This window comes from Mustela lutreola, chromosome 13, assembly GCF_030435805.1.
Source record: "Mustela lutreola isolate mMusLut2 chromosome 13, mMusLut2.pri, whole genome shotgun sequence".
Lineage (NCBI taxonomy): Eukaryota > Metazoa > Chordata > Mammalia > Carnivora > Mustelidae > Mustela > Mustela lutreola.
Window position 1 is genome coordinate 55,550,402 of NC_081302.1, and position 21,186 is coordinate 55,571,587.

The window sequence follows — 21,186 nt, forward strand, 5'->3', positions numbered from 1 at the left end:
TTTAAGGCCTTTATTTCCTTGCTGATCTTTTGCTTGGATGATCTGTCCATTTCAGTGAGGGGAGTGTTAAAGTCCCCTACTATTATTGTATTATTGTTGATGTGTTTCTTTGATTTTGTTATTAATTGGTTTATATAGTTGGCTGCTCCCACGTTGGGGGAATAGATATTTAAAATTGTTAAATCTTCTTGTTGGACAGAACCTTTGAGTATGATATAGTGTCTTTCCTCATCTCTTATTATAGTCTTTGGCTTAAAATCTAATTGATCTGATATAAGGATTGCCACTCCTGCTTTCTTCTGATGTCCATTAGCATGGTAAATTCTTTTCCACCCCCTCACTTTAAATCTGGAGGTGTCTTCGGGTTTAAAATGAGTTTCTTGGAGGCAACATATGGATGGGTTTTGTTTTTTTATCCATTCTGATACCCTGTGTCTTTTGACAGGGGCATTTAGCCCATTAACATTCAGGGTAACTATTGAGAGATATGAATTTAGTGCCATTGTTTTGCCTGTAAGGTGACTGTTACTGTATATGGTCTCTGTTCCTTTCTGATCTACCACTTGTAGGCTCTCACTTTGCTTAGAGGACCTCTTTCAAGATTTCCTGTAGAGCTGGTTTGGTGTTTGCAAATTCTTTCAGTTGTTGTTTGTCCTGAAAGCTTTTAATCTCTCCTTCTATTTTCAATGATAGCCTAGCTGGATATAGTATTCTGGGCTGCATGTTTTTCTCATTTAGTGCTCTGAAAATATCATGCCAGCTCTTTCTGGCCTGCCAGGTCTCTGTGGATAAGTCAGCTGCCAATCTAATATTTTTACCATTGTATGTTACAGACTTCTTTTCCCGGGCTGCTTTCAGGATTTTCTCTTTGTCACTGAGACTTGTAAATTTTACTATTAGGTGACGGGGTGTGGGCCTATTCTTATTGATTTTGAGGGGTGTTCTCTGAACCTCCTGAATTTTGATGCTCGTTCCCTTTGCCATATTGGGGAAATTCTCCCCAATAATTCTCTCTAGTATACCTTCTGCTCCCCTCTCTCTTTCTTCTTCTTCTGGAATCCCAATTATTCTAATGTTGTTTCGTCTTATGGTGTCACTTATCTCTTGAATTCTCCCCTCATGGTCCAGTATCTGTTTGTCCCTCTTTTGCTCAGCTTCTTTATTCTCTGTCATTTGGTCTTCTATATCACTAATTCTTTCTTCTGCCTCATTTATCCTAGCAGTGAGAGCCTCCATTTTTGATTGCACCTCATTAATAGCTTTTTTGATTTCAACTTGGTTAGATTTTAGTTCTTTTATTTCTCCAGAAAGGGCTTTTATATCTCTCGAGAGGGTTTCTCTAATATCTTCCATGCCTTTTTCGAGCCCGGCTAGAACCTTGAGAATTGTCATTCTGAAGTCTAGATCTGACATATTACCAATGTCTGTATTGATTAGGTCCCTAGCCTTCGGTACTGCCTCTTGTTCTTTTTTTTGTGTTGAATTTTTCCGTCTTGTCATTTTGTCCAGAGAAGAGTATATGAGGGGGCAAGTAAAATACTAAAAGGGTGGCAACAACCCCAGGAAAATATGCTTTAACCAAATTAGAAGAGATCCCAAATCGTGAGGGGGGAGAAAGGGGATAAAAAGAGGTTCAAAAAGGAAGAAAGAAAAAAAGAAAAAAAAAAAAAGAAAAAAGAAAGAAAAAAAAAAAAGAAAAGAATTTAAAAAAAAAGAAAACACCTAAGAAAAATATAAAAAAGAAAAATATATGTATTAGATAAACTAGTAAAAAATCGTTAAAAAAGAAAAAGGTAACAGTTAAAAAAAAAAATTTTACCCGAAGGCAAGAAAAAAAAACAAAAAATGAAAAAGAAAAAAATTAAATTAACCACAAGACTAAAAAAAATCACAGGGCAAAAGCCATGAGTTCCGTGCTTTGCTTTCTCCTCTGCTAGAATTCTGCTGCTCTCCTTGGTATTGAAACCGCACTCTTTGGTAGGTGAACTTGGTCTCGGCTGGATTTCTTGTTGATCTTCTGGGGGAGAGGCCTGTTGTAGTGATTCTCAAGTGTCTTTGCCCCAGGCGGAATTGCACCGCCCTTACCCGGGGCCGGGGTGAGTAATCCGCTTGGGTTTGCTTTCAGGAGCTTTTGTTCCCTGAGCGCTTTCTGTAGAGTTCCGGAGGACGGGAATACAAATGGCGGCCTCCTGGTCTCCGGCCCGGAGGAGCCGAGAGCCCAGGGCCGCACTCCTCAGTGTGCACTCAGAGAACTGCGCCCAGTTACTCCCGTCTGCCTGACCTCCGGCCGCGCTCCGAGCTCACCGAGCCTGCGACCAGTTCAAGGTCACCCCGAGCTGCGAGCTTACTGTCAGCTCTGTCTCTGTAGCCGGCTTTCCCGTTCCAATACCCGCAAGCTCTGCGACACTCAGACACCCCCGATCCTTCTGTGACCCTGCGGGACCTGAGGCCACGCTGACCCCGTGTGGGCTTTGCCCCGGGTAGCCTCTGGAGCGATGTCCCTCAGCGGAACAGACTTTTAAAAGTCCTGATTTTGTGCGCGGTTGCTCCGCCGCTTGCCGGGAGCCGGCCCCTCCCCCCGGGGTCTATCTTCCCGTCGCTTTGGATTCACTTCTCCGCCGGTCCTACCTTTCAGAAAGTGGTTGTTTTCTGTTTCCAGAATTGCTGTTCTTCTTCTCTTGGATCTGCCGATGGATTTTCAGGTGTTTGCAATCTTTAGATAAGCTATCTAGCTGATCTCTGGCTAGCTGAAGTAGTCTCGGCCTGCTACTTCTCCGCCATCTTGACTCCTCCTCCGATTCCTATTATTTCTTATAACCACATATGTATCTAATTGTCTCAAAATAAAAAGCTTAGTTTAAAACTAATTACTTGAGGGGCTGCTGGGTAGCTTGGTCAGTTAAGTATGCAACTCTTAGTTTCAGCTCAAGGTATGCTGAAATTGTCTCTACAATGCCTATCTCAGAGTTGTGAGAGCGAGCCCCATGTTCATCTCTGTACTCAGTACAGAGTCTGCTTTGGATTATCTCTCCCTCCCCATCTCTCCCCATCTGTCTCATACCCCCCTCTCTCTGCCTCTTTCAAGTAAATAAATAAAATTGTTAAAGTTAACTACTTGAGTGGCTTTGGGCAAGTTACTGAACTAACTTGTAAGCCCTGGTTTCCTTACCTGTAAAACAGGGACAAAATGGTACCTGTGTAACAGAGCTTAAATTAGATGATTAAAAGAAATATTTATAATACCCTTATAGGATGACTAGTATTTAATAAATGTTGTTATTGATAATATTAGTAGCAATTATAACAAATGGTAATAAAAATAATAAACATAGTCACAAATAAAGATGTTTCTATTTGTTTCAAGTCCACTCAGATGTTGGGGGCATGAAAGCAAGGCAAATGGTATGAGTTCATTTTGTCAGGGTGCTAACTAGAAAACAGACCTAGAGCAAGGAAAAGGAGGCTGTACATGCTCAAGGACCCGGAAACAGAGAAAGGTGGCTCTATTTTAGAAAAGGCTATAGACCGAATCAAAGAAAATATGTGTCAGAAAATTCAGTAAATGATATCCTGTGCTGGAAATTGACTAATCTCTATAATATGCCTAAAGATACATAATTAAACATATAACCCAAGAGTCACAGAATCTTGGAGTTAAGTTTAACTCATCCCCCATTTAACTTCTAAATCTCTCCAGGTATGCTGAAATTGTCTCTACAATGCCTAATAAGGAAAATGTCTCACTTAAAAAAAAAAAATGATGGAGATGTTGGAGATGTTGGAGAAACCACTGTCTATCACAATATTGTAAAATTCCAAGCTGCACATGAGAAGCATCTAATAAGCACTGAAAATAAGAATCAAAGGTTTCCACACATACAGCACATTATATCACTTTATATCACCTTGGAATAATGAAGAGGATATCTCTTCAGTCTGGGGCTGCAAGCAACATTTGAAGATAACTACTTCTTTGATCATGTCTGAGAAGAGCTACAGTACATAAGAGTTAAGCTGCACTATCTTTAGGTAAACCCATCCATCCAGTCAACAATCATGGACCATCTTCTCTGTGATGGGAACCATAGTACATGCTGCAATTACAACTATGAACAGGAGGGACATGGCCTCTGCCTTCATGCAACTTACATCCTTTCAGGAGAGTAATCCAATTGCTTAATCATCCATAAAATGTACAAGGATGGGGAGTCCAGAGGGGCTTTGGGAATACCTCACTGGATGCAGAAGGATCTCCTCATCTGAAAGGATTCCACTGGTGTTTAAGACTCTCCTTCATACAATAATAGACTGTGAAAACATACTGCAATTATTTATGTGTTTGTTCATTCATTTTTTTCCACTTACATAGTGACAATCAGCACCTGATTTATCTGGCACCATCGAAGAGTATTCTGGTTTGTTTAGGTGCACTTTCTTGACAGCAAAAAATTATCACCCTGGGCTAAAATTTTATTTAAAACTTCTAAAAACTGGGGCATCTGGGTAGTGCAGTAGATTAAGCATCTGCCTTCAGCTTGGGTCATGATCCCCAGGTTCTGGGTCAAGCCCCACATCGGGCTCCCTGCTTGGCGGGAAGCCTGCTTCTCTCTATCCTGCTCCCTCTGCTTGTGTTCCCTCTCTCACTCTCTCTCTTTCTCTCTCACTCTCTCTGTGTCAAATAAGTAAATCTTTAAGAAAATAATAAAATAAAATAAAACTTCTAAAAACTAAATTCTAAAATGAGCCATCGTGCATGGCTCTACATCCTTAAAACAGACAGATGATTATACTTTTCTTACAGTGGCTCCTGGTAACCATTGTAAATGTCAGTACCAGGTGCTCACTCGGAACTCTCCTGAGGGGTGCAGAGGACCGGAAGTCTTACTGCGTACTACCTACTACCTGCTATCTGTGCACGCCCTCCTCCCTGTAACTGGGAGTGCATGTTTGCCTCACAGGAAACATCCTCCATGCAGGGAAGTTTGGTTTCCTTTGGGGCCTGATCACTCCTGGCAGTGGCCACACAGCCTGTCTCTGCCATCATTCCTTCCCTTTAACCTGCTCCCTTGGCTAAATGGTTCTCCTCCTCCTTTTTATAAGCTAAATCAAAAATGGAAATTTCTAAGGGAACCGAAACAACAGGTACCATATATAAATAAATTTAAAGTAAAAAGACACTTCCTAAGACTGATGATTCACAGATCTATACCCCTAAGCAAATAATACATTATATGTTAATTAAAAAAATAAAAAATAAACATGAGAAAATTAAAAAAACAAAACAAAACCTCTCCCCCTCAAAAAAAGACGTTTTTCCTAAAACGTGTTCAAATTCACCAGGTTCGTAGAAAAAAATTTCAGGGAAACCAAAGGATCCCGTGCTTTCCTTCTTCTTTTTCCCCAGGATCACACATTTTCTAGAGCATTACTATAGAAAAAATCAAAGAAACAAACACTACCTGCCTGGCTGAGAGTGATTATATAGCATTTTCCCTACAAAGAGTTCAAATATTTGAAATGTTATCTCACTTATTTTCCCCAAATTCCCGAGATACAGAAAAAAGCAAGTGTAATTTTTAATACGCGGAGAAAGAAGCTGTGACTACCAAGATTCGAAGTGAGTTGCCCAAGGTCACAGGAAGAGGCCTGAGGGTCTGTCTTCCTGACTCCCTGCCCCCATTTTCTTTTGAGGAAAAAAACACTTCCAGAGCAGAAATCCCACAAGTACCTAATTTTCCTCTGAGACAGAGAAACTGAGGTTTAAAACTAAACAAAAACAAGTTCCTCAGAACTAAGATCAGTAAAAAATAATTTTAATAAATGCTTTCAGTCTGAAGGAAACCGCCTTTATTTCACAGGAAAACTAAAGGATAGTACCTAAAACATAGGAAGATACTCTCATCTTGCTATACCACCACATGAACTTGTCACCTTTCCAAACACCTTGAAATTACTTCAGGTAAATGCAAGAACTCTCAGGACATGTTTCATATGGTTTAAAAAAAAATTCTATGACAGTATATAAAACTACACACCTCTACAAAAACAACTGCATTAGCATGTTACAAGTATCAACTCACCGCCCACCATCTTCAGATGTCTCCTCACTTTAAGACATTAGACTGGACTAATGTCGATGAATTAGGACCGGCCTCTACTTGCTTTTCAACTAGCAGGACCCTGGCGCCTCTTCTTTGAAGCTCCTCATTTGTGTCTGCTGAATCACCCAGGGTTCTTACTATGTAACATTTTTAAGTGTTCACAATGTTCTCACTGCTTTAAGCCAAGTCCGTGTCACTTTCCAGCCTTGATTAGTAAAATACTACAAACTTTTACAAAAGAGGAATTAGAAACACTTTCCAAGAGTCAGCAGACAGGAAGAGAAACAAAACTAAAATAAAAGCATGTGTCTCTGCCCTTCTCTAGGTCATGCTGCCTCCTCCTGCAAATCTAATTAATGCACATCCTCTCCCTCTCCTTTCTGTACACCTAATGTCAAGTAAAACTGGACTTGCTGGCGTAAGGAGAAGAATCATGCTTAATGTGCCTGGTTGCATCTGGGTTGGGTATGACTGCTGAAATCTATCGTGAGGGATAGCTCAGTGCCCGCAAAAGTTTGAAGAATTCATCCGGCAACATCTCCCTTAGGTGAAAAATTAATAAATTAAAGGGACGCTGGGACAACTTAAACTTTGTTACCACTTTAGTCTCTCCTGCTTACAGTGTGCTCCCTCTTCTGAGCTCTGGCAGAGATGTGAGCTAACTACATACTGTCTGCATTTCTGGCACACATACCTCCCTTCCCATTTCCCCTGGATGCCCTGTGTCGTCGACAGCCTAATGTTGAGAAGAATGAAGAGAAGGTGGCCAGGTGGCAGTTATCACTCATTCTACAGGTCATCCAAGTCTCAGTGTTCTGTGATAATTGGTGTGCCTAAGCTGGCTTTAACTCTCAGAATCCCAATTTTCTTTCTTATCAACTTCCTCACCTCCTTCATGAGCCATGGGATAAAATCTGGATTTTACTCTCTAGGACTGCTCCTGTGTCTTTGAACCGGTAGTAGCTTTAGTAAATACTGAATTAGGCAAAACAATATGGAAAGAAAAGTGGTTCATTTGGTTAAGTGCCCAATCGTTGATTCGAGCTGAGGTCATGATCTCAGGGAGATCAAGCCCCTGTGGGGCTCTGCACTCAACCTGGAGTCTGCTTGAGATTCTCTTCCTTTCCCTCTGTCCCTCCTCCCACCTTGTGCTCACTCTAAATAAATAAACAAATCTCTAAAAAAAAAGAAGAAGAAGAAGAAGAAGAAGAAGAAGAAGAAGAAGAAGAAGTGGAAGCACAACCTGGATTTTTTGCCTCCAAAAAAAGTAAGTCAGTGGTGTCCATTTCACCAGGCAGAAGTTAATAATCTGGGGCAAGCACTAATTTGGAATCGAACAATTCAAAAAAGGCACTGGGAGAGCTGTGGGAATTCTGCAAGAATTTACTTTGTCACTATTTACAATACAAAACAATACTTCCTATACCTAGAGTCAGAAAATATTTTTAGGAAAAAAGTGTCACATAATATGAAGCCTGTGGAGTAGTACATGAAATATTTATTCAATGTTTATATTTTTTTAATGTAATTAAGGTGTCAAAATGATTCATTCAGTTCTCAATTATATCTACTAATGGGGTTGATTGATACACTAGTTTAAAATGGGAGACCATGTAGTTTTACCACAGCTAATAAATCCACACTTTACTATTAATATACAGGTGCATGAACAGCTTTTTAATTTAACAGAGTTCATCATTTCAGAGCAGTGAGAATCTTAAACGGTCATTTTATCCAACCCTCTTATTTTACACTTAAGTGAAGTTAGGCTTAAAATGTTTAAGGGACTCAAACAGTTGTTAAATGGAAGGGCTGGGCCTTAATCTAACTATTCCAACTGACATCATGAAGAAGAGCCATGAGGACCATATTCAAAAGAAGTCTGAAAACCAATTAGCTGCCTTAGTTAATGTCCTCCGTCCCTAACCCCATCCTTTATCAACCCTCAGGACTTCCTCCCCAAAATACCAGCAGCAAAATGCCTACTGAGAACCTCTTATGTATAGTCTCAGGTTTACTTGATACTCCAAATTTAAACAGAACTTAACAACCTTTTATTCTTCTGTGGTTGTTGACTGTTATCTTCCATGAAGAAGTAATTCACAGTATGACTTAAAGAAAATTTTATTGAAAACTGCAAGCCTACAAATAAGCAAAAATGCTTTTATAAGTCAATAATGCAAGGAGGATAACATAACAACTTAAAAATAGAATGTAAACACCATCGAGAAGTAGAGTTACATATGTTATCACAGTAGATAAGACTCAGAGAATTGTATCCCAAACATAGGAGAATTTATCCTGTTCTTGAAGAATTTCAAAGATTCGTCAGCTTTTCACACCATTCTTGAGCAGCACATTTTAATATTTACCTCTGTCTCCACCGTCATAAAACACCCGTTTAAAAACCTACCTACTGCAGCTTGATAGGCACAGTGTTTAGTGTAATTTTGCCAAAATGAGGTTGGTGAAAATAGAAACATGTGCCTCCCGAGTATAACCCGAAGAAAAAATTCCCAAAACCTGCCCCTCCTTAATCCCAGCCCATACCCTGAACTATCTATGAAAACATTTTTAAACATAAAAAAATTAAAATGATGGAGAAAGTTAGACAAATCCTTAAATGTTTGTGGGAAAAGATACTACTGGAACAGAAGGCCTTGTATTCCTCATAAAGCCGGGTTGAGCCGGCAGAGAAAGGAGCTTCCTTAGAACACCACAACCAGGAGCCAGGATAATTACAATAGAAACACTTTATTTCAAATCATGAAAAGAGTTACACTTGATCTTCTTGTTAGCAGGGGCTGTGCAGACAGCAACATTTACTGTGAAATGTAAGGGCAGATAACAGCCGATTTGAAAGGGGATTGTGTAAATCTAGTTAAAGAGCAACTTTAGAAGATTATTTTCAATTACTGAGATAACATCATGGCTCTCAGGAAAAAAAAAAAATGGAAAGGTTTGTTCTTTACACCACATACAGTGTACAAAATCTAACAAAACTGCCTGCTTTCCAGCAATAACATCAGCCAGCCGCTAATATGCCTTCTCTCCACTTTACCCTCCTTCTTCAAGTCATTTTCAATTATTTCTAGCACTTACTCAGCTCTGTGAACAAAAAGTCATTTTCAACCTGAGAAACAGCTTCAAAAAACCAAACCCTTGCAAATAATTACTAAAGCCTTTAGATTTTCAAGTGCCGAATACACATAACATGGGAGACCTCCAAAGTGGGGGCTGGGGTCATGCAGCAAAAATGCACCTGTCTGTGGCTGGTAAAATGGTATTTACTTCTCCTGCCAGAATGTTTCGCTGAGACCATCTGGGCCCCAGTCCCCAGTCACTTCACCTTAATACATGGGAGGACATACGTATTCATACACTGACCAAAAGACAAGCTACACCTCTCAAACCACATGAGATAACCTTGTCACCTGAAATCCCTAGTTGTCAAATCTTCAACACAGCTTGCATAGAGGGTGTCAATGATGTATTTAGAAAAAAGAAAAGAAACCCTAAATAAAGAACAAAGACCCTAATGTAAAGGAGAAACATAATACTAGGAAGCAGAAAGCCCTGCCCCTTTCTGGCTCTGTCATTTACAAGTTATATGACCTTTCCAAAGCCTCATCTCCTCTGCTTATTCTCAATGCTTCAGCCACTTCACGCCACTTGCCCTGGGCACACGGCGCTCTTCCCTGCCTCCGTGTCTCAGCTTTAGATGACCTTCCCTACTTGGAGAACCACTCTGAAGCCTCGTTCTCATTCCCACAAATGGTACTCTCAGTTCCCTCATCTGAATGAAAAGCACCTTGCTATGGGAACCTTGAACACTATGTGCGGCCCAACGCTGACCACACAGCATTATCTGGGCCTGTCTACCCACTTCCTCGACACTGTCTCCGCTCCTCAAGGGCAGAGAGCATCTCATCTTTGTCCATTCAGAACCGCCAAACATTGAGAAGCCCTCAGTAGCAGCCTATGAAATAAAGGATAGATCGATGAAGGGATGAAAACAAACCGCATCAAATTTCATCACCTTTAAGAAAGGAATAACAAGGGCGCCTGGGTGGCTTAGTCCGTGAAATGTCTACCTCTGGCTCAGGTCATGGTCCCAGCATCCTGGGATTGAACCCCGCCTCGGGGTCCTTGCTGAGTGTGGAGCCTGCTTCTCTCTCTCTCTCCCTCTGCCTCTCCCGCTGCTTGTGGGAGTGCGCACACACACTCTCTCTCACTCCAATAAATAAATAAAATATTTTAATAAATAAATAAAACAGGGATGATAATAGTTACTCAGTTCATTAAGAAGTTATGATGACCACAAGATGAGGTGGGGCTTTACAATTTGGTAGATGTGGTACATTTGCAGTGATTATGATAAAGATGGTAATATTAAAAAGACATAATGTACGAATACAGCATGAGGGCCTCACCTACAGTAAAAAAATTATTATCCATATATACCATGTACCTAGGCTCGACCCAATTTTGATTATTTTTCAGAAAGAGATACTAAAAATTTAGAAAAAGCACACTTCACTGTCCAAAAACTGTTATCTAAACCAAGTATCAGAACTCAGAGAATCACTTTACATATGGTTCTCCCTCTACTAATGATGCACATTTGTCCACATGGACGTGTGGGCAGAGGCAGATTCTGCTCTGTGATGTAAACTGGAAACCACTTATTCCACTCCCATGCTGCCATCTCAAAACATTTTATAGGCAAAACTGCATTTCTCTGGAAGAACAGGTCCATGATGCACCAGAGGGTCAGGGCATCCCTTTAAAGAGGAAAAGAGAACTGAGGAATTTTGAAAGGGAGCAACAGCCAGATAAGGAGCTCATATTTCAGCTGTAGGTAACTGAGGATTGTATGTTAAACATTTCTCTTCAAACACCACTGTTCTTTCTAACCAAAATACTCTCTTATCATAGAGAAAGGATGCTCGCATTTAATCAAGACCACTACTGTGACCATAATAGATTCTAAAGCAGTTTCATGAGCTGGAAGAAGCCTAGTATCTATCCTACCCATGCGCTCAGTCCAGAGTACCGTGTCTTCTCAGGCCCTAGGACAATGCGGCATTATCCCTAGAATAGCTCAATTGTAGAAAGACCAGCTTTGGTACACTGAAGTCTAAAATTATTTAATGTCCATGTCATGGTTATTCTAAGGTGACAGATTACTGTAAAATTACGTTTAAGCCCCAATGTTCCCATTATGTAGAAAACCTAAACAGATCTAGTTCCTAAACGTTTAGACACAGACAAGATCAAGCTCTGGCAAGTCCAAATCCTACAAGACAGTTAAATTAATCTCATCACCAGCTCGAAAGTTAGGAACTGAGAGTTCTCACTATAAGGACAAAAAGGCTGTCCCAGCTGCAAGTTGTCATAAGCTACTTGGCGCATCATCTGCCCAGCTACAGCTGTGGCCAACTCAGTTCACCCAAAGAGATTCACACTCTCGTGGTGCCAAAATGAGTGTCTCTCTTTAAAAAAAAAAAAAAAAAAAATGCCCAATTGAAAATAACTCTCTAATCTGCATCCTTTCAATAGAACTGAAGTGCACTTCACCAACACAGAGCACGGGCAACTTGAATTAGCAGAGAACTATTTTTAACACATGAAGGATAAGATATGAAATTAGTTTCACGGGGAATGAGAACCTTGGAGATTATTTACTTTGCCTTAATTACTTTGACTCACCATTAATTTAGCTTTCCTAGGGTACTAAATATTTCACGCTAAGATTTTGAGACTAAAGAAACTTGAGCACAGATTTGGAGCTTTGGAAGCCCACTCCAGCATCCTCAGCACTGAGGCACGGATGCCCCCGTTAGGCACCGAAGTCCATTCACGTCACGCTGCTCAATGACATTTTTAGTTGCCGTTTCTGTATTGTTTTAACCCTGGGACTCGAAGCTCTGCCCCGACTATACAGGGAGCCAAACCTTATTCAGCTTCTGCTTAACTCCTCAGCCAATAACATCACTAGGGCTCACAGCTACTCTCTCGACTGCCAAATAGGGCGAGTAGCAAATGCCTCGAGCCAAAGAGAGAAAAGTTTAGACTGCACTCTTTAAGTTTTTAATGATCGGTGCAATTGGGCAACGGAGTCAATTCCCAGTAAAGACGACCAAGGAGACATGAGAGCAGATATTCTGTAATGGGTTCATTACAGCCTCAGTGCGGAAGAAAGCACTTGGTTCCCACTAAAGCACCTACAGAGTGCGGGGTCTGCCGTGGAACAGCTGGGTATTCGCCAAGGCCCTGTACTCTCCCCCCTGGCTCTTAATCAGTTGTCCACTGGCAGACACCACAAACAACAGGCAGGGCAGGGCAGCCAGCAGGAACCCAAGGACAGCAATGCACTTGTTGCCAGATGCAAAACAAGACTCACTAGGACCACTCAATCTGTCAGAGCCCTCCAGCTCCACCTGGCACTGGGTAGCTTAGAGAGGGGGAGGGTAGTGAGAGGCTGAGAAAGTGGGAGCTCTCCTTTTGGCCCCTGCCCACAAACAACTCTTCTTTATTCTAACTGGCAGAAGAACTGACCCCATGTTACATAATTCCATTCCTGTGAGTTTAAGCCATCACTTTTCTCCATTAGACACGCTACACCCTAACAGTTTTTTTTTTTTTTTAAGATTTTTATTTTTATTATTTACTTGAGAGAGAGAGAGGAAGAGGGAGAGAGAAAGCATGAGAAGGGGGAGGGTCAGAGGGAAAGGCAGACTCCCCGCTGAGCAGGGAGCTGAATGTGGGACTCGATCCTGGGACACCAGGATCATGACTTGAGCTGAAAGCAGTCTCTTAACCAACTGAGCCACCCAGATGCCCCCAGTTTCTTTTTTAATAGAAATGAATTTTTGCTTATTATTTATAAGTTGCTGTTTTTTCTTCTTCTTCTTGATCAGGACATTGTTTGACTTCATTGAGCCATATCCGTCTAGTATTCTCAACACAAAAACAGAGCAGCCAAGTTCACACATCTCCAAAACTCTACTACTTCTCTACTTCATAATAAAATTCTGTCATGAAAATAGGCTTCCATGATAAACATTTCTAATTTAACAATGATTTCTACTTCTTTAGCATATTTGTAGCTTTGGAACATGCTCACATATCCCACACACTTTTCTTACCTATTTTTACCATTTGGCCTCTTTCCTCATGTCTGAAGCTCATGGGAGTCCTTACCTGCAGCCCCCACAGGTTGCTCCCTGCTCCCTCTGTTACTGTTGATCCAACTTCCTTGTTTTCTAGGTCACAGACCTCATTTGGGCCATTTGCACTTTGGGCTCGTTTTTCCCATTTACAATTTTAAGGTGAATCTCTCCAATGTCATCTTAATTTTAATACTAGACAATATACTCCTTCTTTCATATCATCAGTTAAAATAAAACAAAGCAAGTTGTTACCAATAATTTTTTTTTAAGATTTTATTTATTTATTTGTCAGAGAGAGAGAGAGAGCAAGAGCGAGCACAGGCAGAGTGGCAGGCAGAGTCAGAGGGAGAAGCAGGCTCCCTGCAGAGCAAGGAACCCGATGTGGGACTCGATCCCAGGACGCTGGGATCATGACCTGAGCCGAAGGCAGCTGCTTAACCAACTGAGCCACCCAGGCGTCCCAATTACCAATAATTTTTATATGGAGAGAAATAACATCAGAGAGCAAAATGTGGTGAGAGAAAGGGTTCAGAATTCTTGCTTCTTCCACGTACTAACTGTGCAGTGGACTAGTTAATCTTTCTGAGTTTCTGTTTCCTCTTACTGTTGATTAAAAAAAGGTCATTATCAGGATTAAACAGGATGGCATCTACCACTGTGCCAAAAATACTCAAAAGACATTCTCCATAACCCTGAGATTTTCTATTCTGTTTCCATTCAAATGCCCTTTTCATTCATTTAATAAAGGCCATCCTGGCAAATAGCATCTTTCTGTCATTGGTTCCCTGAAAGTGTATAATCCATGAGCTTTCCCATTCACTTCCCCAAAAGGATGACCAGGGTCCTGCCATCCCAGAGATCATGAATTTCTAAGTTAGCTTACTACTAAATTCAACTGTAAGAATTTCAGAAGTACCATAGTTGAAAGTGCAGACTAAATGCATGAGTGGCCCCCATCTCCCAGCATTTCCAGTTATGTTTGGTTGGTCTTTATGACTTACTTGCATGGGAATGAGGACATAGACAATACAGAGTGACTGCAGGGCACATGCCAATGGGAACATACAGGTTGGCATTCCGGGCACCCAGTCTGTTCCTGAGCCGTCATCCACCAAAGAGCAGGCGTGCAGGTCTACCCAAATTGGAAGCAATCAGAATAATGTCATTCCCCTGGTCACATTACCCAAGATGGTCCAAGTAGAAGCAGCCTAGGATTGTCAGAGGCTCTCTTTTTCTGGGTAATGAGCCCCTAGAGCTGTGGCAGTTTTGTTACCATGAGGAGCATGAAAAAGAAAATTATAAAGAAAGAACTCCTAAATCCTGATTAAATCATGTCTGAAGCCCCTTCCCACTGGATTTTTCAATATATTCTTACTGTTTAGTTTTAATTCTTATTATGACTTCGTCCTGGGATTTGTATTAATTGCATGAAAAGTAGCCGATAAAAGCATTCTGTCATTAGAAAGATAACATATTTTTACCGAAATGGACAGCTGCCCACCACACACTATTAGAAAAACATAGCAGGTTATAGAATATCACATACAGCAAAACTGCATTATTGAGAACTTCATCTGTACATGGTGTGTGTGAATAGACATAGACACACACACACACACACACACACACACACACACACATAAAGAGAAAGAAAGAGACAGAAACATGGGGAAAAAATTCATGAAAATATCAGTAAGGGCTAACTCTAGTATTTCTGAGGGATTTTACTTTCCTTTTTGTATTCTTCCAGAATGTATGCCCTTGTACAACAACATGCATTTTTGTGGAACAGAAAAATTAAGCTTTACAAAAGAAAAGCTGGCTATTTACTGATTCTGTTTGTCTTTAGTGTAAAATAAATGGACAGCTTTGCCTCAGATCCCTCTCCAAACTTAAGTGGTCTAGGGAGAAAGATCAAAGCCAGGCAGGCACTCAAAATATTATTTCATTATAAAATTCTATGATGAAGCAATGAAACCACTCTAAGATCTGAATTTGTACATGCTGAAAAGGAAACATAGCCAGAGGTGCCCAAGTGTCTTTCTAGAAGACCGGAAGTAATATTAATCAAAATGAGACATCTTGTAGAAGATGAGCACTTCTTATTCAAAGAAAGAAGCTGCAGGGAGAGTACCACGCTCGGCTGCCCACAGGAAGGGCCTTGCATGGAGGCCAGTTAAAAGCTACATGGGGGTGCCTGGGTGGCTCAGTGGGTTAAGCCGCTGCCTTCGGCTCAGGTCATGATCTCGGGGTCCTGGGATTGAGTCCCGTGTCAGCTCTCTGCTCAGCAGGGAGCCTGCTTCCCTCTCTCTCTCTCTCTGCCTGCCTCTCTGCCTACTTGTGGTTTCTCTCTGTCAAATAAATAAATAAATAAATAAAAATCTTTTTTAAAAAAGCTACATGGGGTGGGGGGGGGATTGTCGGGGTGCTCTTGGGCTGGGTAGAGTAGAGGGCTTACCTCCTGACAGCTGCTGGATATTCACACCCTTTCCTCAGCAGGAGCCTTCTTTAAGTTACTTTCAGATCTCCAAAGGTCATAGTTTCCAAAACAAGAGCAGCAGAAAACTAGATTCTCTGTGACCTCTTTCAGTTCTAAAATTAAAATACAACCAAACATATTCCAGAAATGGTGGTGGGGGAGGGAATTATTTGAATGGGATAGAAACATCTGCGTGTTGGCAGACTCGGGCTAGAAGGAACAGCTCTAAGAGTGCTGTTAGAGTGCTGGGTTAGGAAAACCTACCAGAGGCAAACAGAAACCAGAAGCCAAAGACAAAATCCAGATTTGTTGATGGGTGGATTTTTACTACAGTTTGAAAGATTTTCTGACTTTCAAGTCTCAAAAGCCTGGCTTCTAAAATCAGTTAATTAAAGTGAACATCTCTCTAATAGGAATCCTGTAGGTACAAGGTAATTGCTAAAACATTAGGATGGTTTGTTTTATAAGTTCATCTTCCGTTGTTATAGATTTCTTTTTACAATAAACTGATACACTGTACCTACATTATATTACATGACAGTGCCATTGTCAGCCACCGCTTGATTCTGGGAGAGTCACAATACTCCAAGAAAGAAAAGAATCAAAAACAAACACCACCCCATAAAACTGTTTATATTCCATATTTGTCTTTAGAATCAAATTAAAGTTGCATCTCCAAAAGGCACCCATCCCACTCAAAATTATGAGCATACACTAGAATATCCATTTGTCTCTCCTGTGTCTCATTCTAATTCATCTCTCCTTGAAGGATGGTTGGCAGTCTGCAATCTTAAAGGGCATCAGAATGAGAAAGGAGACAACTGATAGGTGGTTCTCAAACCTCAGTTCCAGGAAGAACCCCTGAGGGTCCCTCGCTAGTCTATTTGCATCAGCACTTTGACGTGGGCTTCAGTATCTGTACTTTTAACAAGCAGCCTGCCAGATCCAAATAGGAGATGGATTACTCTTTGGGAAATAGTAATGTAAATAAGCCATTGAAACAGATAATCAAACTTGCTTACAGAACACCATCCTGGATCATTTTCCTCTTCTCCAAATCTATGGTCTCTTCTTATCCCTTGCCTGGGAAGCCACCACCACCCTCTGTCTCTGACTTGACCACTATGTCCCAGTCTGTTGCCCTGCTACTGCTCTTGCCGTCTCCAACCCTTTCTCCACAAACTTGCCAGAAATACCCTGCATACTACAACTCACACATCGCCCCCCTTAAAACTCTTCAATAATAACTGCTTAATGGGGATGGGGTTTCCATTTGGGGTGATGAAAATGTTTTAGAACAGACATTGATGGTGGTCATACAACATCACGAATGTATTAAATATCACTGAATTATTCACTTCAAAATGGCTCATGTTATGTGAGTTTCATCTCCATTTGAAAAAAGAAAAAGCAAAACCAAAAAAAAAAAAAAAAAAAAAAGGCAAAAACCTTTCAATGACTTCTTATTGCAGTTAAGATAAAATCCAAGTGCTCGACAGGGCCTGGTGGGTCTGGCATAATCAGGCCCTAAGCCACATCTCAGCAGCCTCATTCCCAGCTACCGCCATGCTCACTCTCTGCACTCCAGCCACACTTGCTGTCTTTCAGTGGTTATGCGATCCAAGCTCTATCTCACATGTGGACTTCACAAATGGGACTCCTTATCTGTGGGGAGTTGGGGATTGGACTTCCCAATCATTCTTCAGATCTTATCAATTATTTTCCAACTATGAACCTTCTCTGATTATTTCATCCTTTCTATATCCTGTCAGAGAAACCTATTCTTTTCCAGGTTCTTATCAAGAGTTCCAATAACAGGAATATTTGGGGGTTACTTAATACCCTTTCCAGTAAACTGTGGGCTCCTAGAAAGGACAGGAACAATGATTCATTTTTGCTCACTGCTATATTTCCAGCCCTAGCATGAACTTGGCACAATAAACACCTATCCATTGGGCACAAGAAATATGTATAGCATGCTTTCCTCCAAAAACATTAAATCTCTACTACAGAACGAGTATTAGGCTAGGTTGCAGTAGTATGTGAAGTTTAAAATACATCATCCAACATTATTTGTTTAATAACTAAATGAGAAAAATCACAAACTACTTAGGGCCAACTCAATACCATAGAGCACACCAACCAATGCACAATAACAACTTCTCTCACTTCTACAGTGCCTGCTCTGTGCTTCTTGATAAAATCAAGTCCCTACCACCCAAGAAAATTCCTTTTAAAACCTCTCTCTCCGGGTGCCTGGGTGGCTCAGTTGGTTGGACGACTGCCTTCGGCTCAGGTCATGATCCTGGAGTCCCGGGATCGAGTCCCACATCGGGCTCCCAGCTCCATGGGGAGTCTGCTTCTCCCTCTGACCTTCTCCTTGCTCATGTTCTCTCTCACTGTCTCTCTCTCAAATAAATAAATAAAATCTTTAAAAAAAAAAAAAAAAAAAAAAACCTCTCTCTCCATGCCACTGCACATTACTGAGCAATGAGGAAAGAAACAGGGACTCTATCTTTGCAGAAAGATGCAACTGAGGGGTGCCTGCATGGCTCAGAGGGTTAAAGCTTCTGCCTTTGGCTCAGGTCGTGATCTCAGGGTCCTGGTATCGAGCCCCACATCGGGCTCTCTGCTCAGCAGAAAGCCTGCTTCTCCCTCTCTCTCTGCCTGCCTCTCTGCCTACTTGTGATCTCTGTCTGTCAAATAAATAAATAAAATCTTTAAAAAAAAAAAAAGAAAGAAAGAAAGAAAGATGCAACTGAGGTGAGTAAAAGTCCAGGATTTAGAAAGATGTCATGGGAAACCATTAGCTGCTCTCACATAGGCACCACTTCTCAGAGTAAAAGTGTATGAAGTACTACTAGGGAAAAAGGACCGGAACCCAGCCAGTTCTGAGAGCTGATGGGAAAAGGGGCATAGAGGAGAAACTCACCTAAGAGCAGGCACAATCAATGTTTTGTTACTAAACAAACTGTTCTTTAGAGATTATAGGTGAGCAAGTGATTTATTTTGTCCAATCTTGCTCCTGTATTAACTGGAACCCTAATTTGTCCATGAGGCTGAAGTATGTCTCAATTAGTTGCCTTCAAAGCTTATGCCCATTTAAAATAAGCTTATTTCTTTTCCATTGTCCGCTTGCCCAGAGCTGCCTAATCTACAATTCTCCTGCCCAGCACTCACCACTTCTGATCATTATGGAGAGCAGAGGCAAGCAAGGAGCCTTACAGACAGCTTCCAAAGAGATCCATCTGTTCATAACTGTGTGTGCTGGCCCACAAAACACTCTCCAGCCCTGTGTCCACCGCAAGGACAGGAGTACACCAGGACCTGAACGCATCCATAGCCATGCTACAGGCTACTTTTCAATATTTAAATTCTTCTTTAGCTAAAGCTTTGGATTTTCCCAGGCCCTCGTCCAGCATCCTGGTAGTGGTTTGCACAGCTGTCTATTTAAAGAGCATCCCCACTTGTGCTGCAGTGCCTAAAGGTACTGTTCCTGGCCTCAGAAGTGAGGGCCACCTGCAACTGCATTGTTTGTGTGACTTTTTGGACATCTCAGTCAGAGAAACTTGAAAGCTTTTTCGTTGCTCCAGCTCCCAGCTCTCTGTCTCAGTTGAGGACCCCCTGGAGAAAAGACAAAGCTGCCTGATACACCTAACTATGAGACCAATATGGTAGGAACCAGCAAGACTGCTCGTGGTCACTGCACTGTCTTAACACCTTCCCTAAGCATACTAAGTTTCTCTTTCATGCTCCTTCCTTAATGTAGCATGTGGCCATCACAGTGGTTCCCAGGTTTGCTTCCAGTGACAGGGCTTCTAAATGTGCTTTATACTGGAAGATTCTACTGAGTCCTGTTCCCTTCTCACAAAAGCATTCTTAGTCCCACTGTTACCATTTTTTTTAAGATTATTTATTTATTTGACAGACAGAGATCACAAGTAGACAGAGACAGGCAGAGAGGCAGACAGAGAGACGGAGGGAAGCAGTCTCTCTGCTGAGCACAGAGTCTGATGCGGGGCTCTATCCCAGGACCCTGGGTTCATGACCTGAGCTGAAGGCAGAGGTTTAACCCACTGAACCACCCAGGCGCTCCACCATTGTTTTTGTAGCAGAACCACATACGCTTCTATGAGAGATGAACTAGAGGAGCTGATAACACAAATAAACAGCATCCTTGTGCAGAAAAGTGAAGTGGCAGCAAAACTAAATCCTAATGTAGCAGACATATGCCCCCTACACCAAAGCACATTCAGGAGTGTACCACGAGACCGATATGTGAACATGGGCATAAGGGCATTACACATGGAGATGAGGTCAGAAAGAAGTGTTAGTAGAAAACAATAGGGAAGGTTAGTAAGAGAGGGGCCCAGGGACAGAATTACAAAGACACTAGGGGTTACTGTCAAAATCCCAAATATATCAGACAAAGGGAAATATATCACACACTAGGAGAAACTGTCAAAATCCCAAATATATCAAAGGGAAATATATCAGACACTAGGGGAAATTGTCAAAATTCCACATATATCAGACAAAGGGAAGTCAGTGTTGGAAAACCAGACTGGGAGTGGCTGAACAACTGGTCAAGGAATTGCGAATCTAGGTGGGAGAGGTGAGGTTACAAACGCAGGTGCTTTCGACCCAGACTGGAGCTAGTTAGATTTTTCCAGTGGAAGAAGCCAGAGTGACAGAAGAAGAAACCCTCATCAGATTTATATCACATCTGTGCTTTGAGAAACTGCAGAACACCTAACTAGGAAAACAGAAATCTCTCCAAGTATTTTTTTTACAAGGGAAATTTAATATAGAGAATTGGTTACTCAGGTGATGGTGGAGCAGAAAGCCTAGCAGGACAGCGAGGTAATCTGAAGACCAGCAAGAGCAAGAAGCTGCAATCTCCCCAAGGCTGAAGAGACAATAGCAAGAGATGATGTGTCTGGAGTCCATGGGCCAAGGTCACTTGTGAGCGGCTAGAACCAGAGCCAGTCTGTCAAGCATGAGTGGTGCTACGGCAGGAGGGATTCCCACTGCCAGGGATGCCAGGGAAAGAAAAAAAATAGCCTGGCTTTGCCCTTCTCCCTTCCCTCTCTTACCAGTGTCTCCCTCAGGCTAAATGCAGCGAACCAGCTAACTCAGAAATCAGGGAGAGCAGCCTGAAGGGGTGTGTCCCCTCCCAACACAGCGAGGAACAGGGGAGGGCCGGAATGCTAGAAGGAAAGGACAGAAACTCTGGTACAAAGAAGATGAGTTACAGTAAGTCTTGATAAGCAAGCTTCGTTTGCAACAGACATACTTTTTAAAAAGGTTTGCTTACTGCCATGTAATGGTGCCAATAATAAAGTGGTCACATGGTAACAAAGTGGAAGCTATACCACGGCTTACTGACCTTCCTGCCAGATTAGGTGACCCCTGGAGTCACTCTCCAGAA

General features: G+C 41.6%; 1 protein-coding gene across 8 annotated transcripts in view; it reads right to left on the reverse strand.

Annotated features, from left to right (window-relative positions):
- The window catches only part of ENOX1 (ecto-NOX disulfide-thiol exchanger 1), a 572,082-nt gene that overhangs the window by 541,064 nt on the left and 9,832 nt on the right, over positions 1–21,186 (reverse strand). Inside the window, exon 1 of one of the 8 annotated variants that reach the window (XM_059144562.1) lies at positions 15,735–15,753. The exons of the other annotated variants lie outside the window; for them this stretch is intronic. The gene's annotated coding sequence lies outside the window, so the exon portion shown is untranslated. Of the gene's footprint in view, positions 1–15,734; positions 15,754–21,186 lie in introns of those variants that run through there. 8 annotated transcript variants of the gene reach the window in all.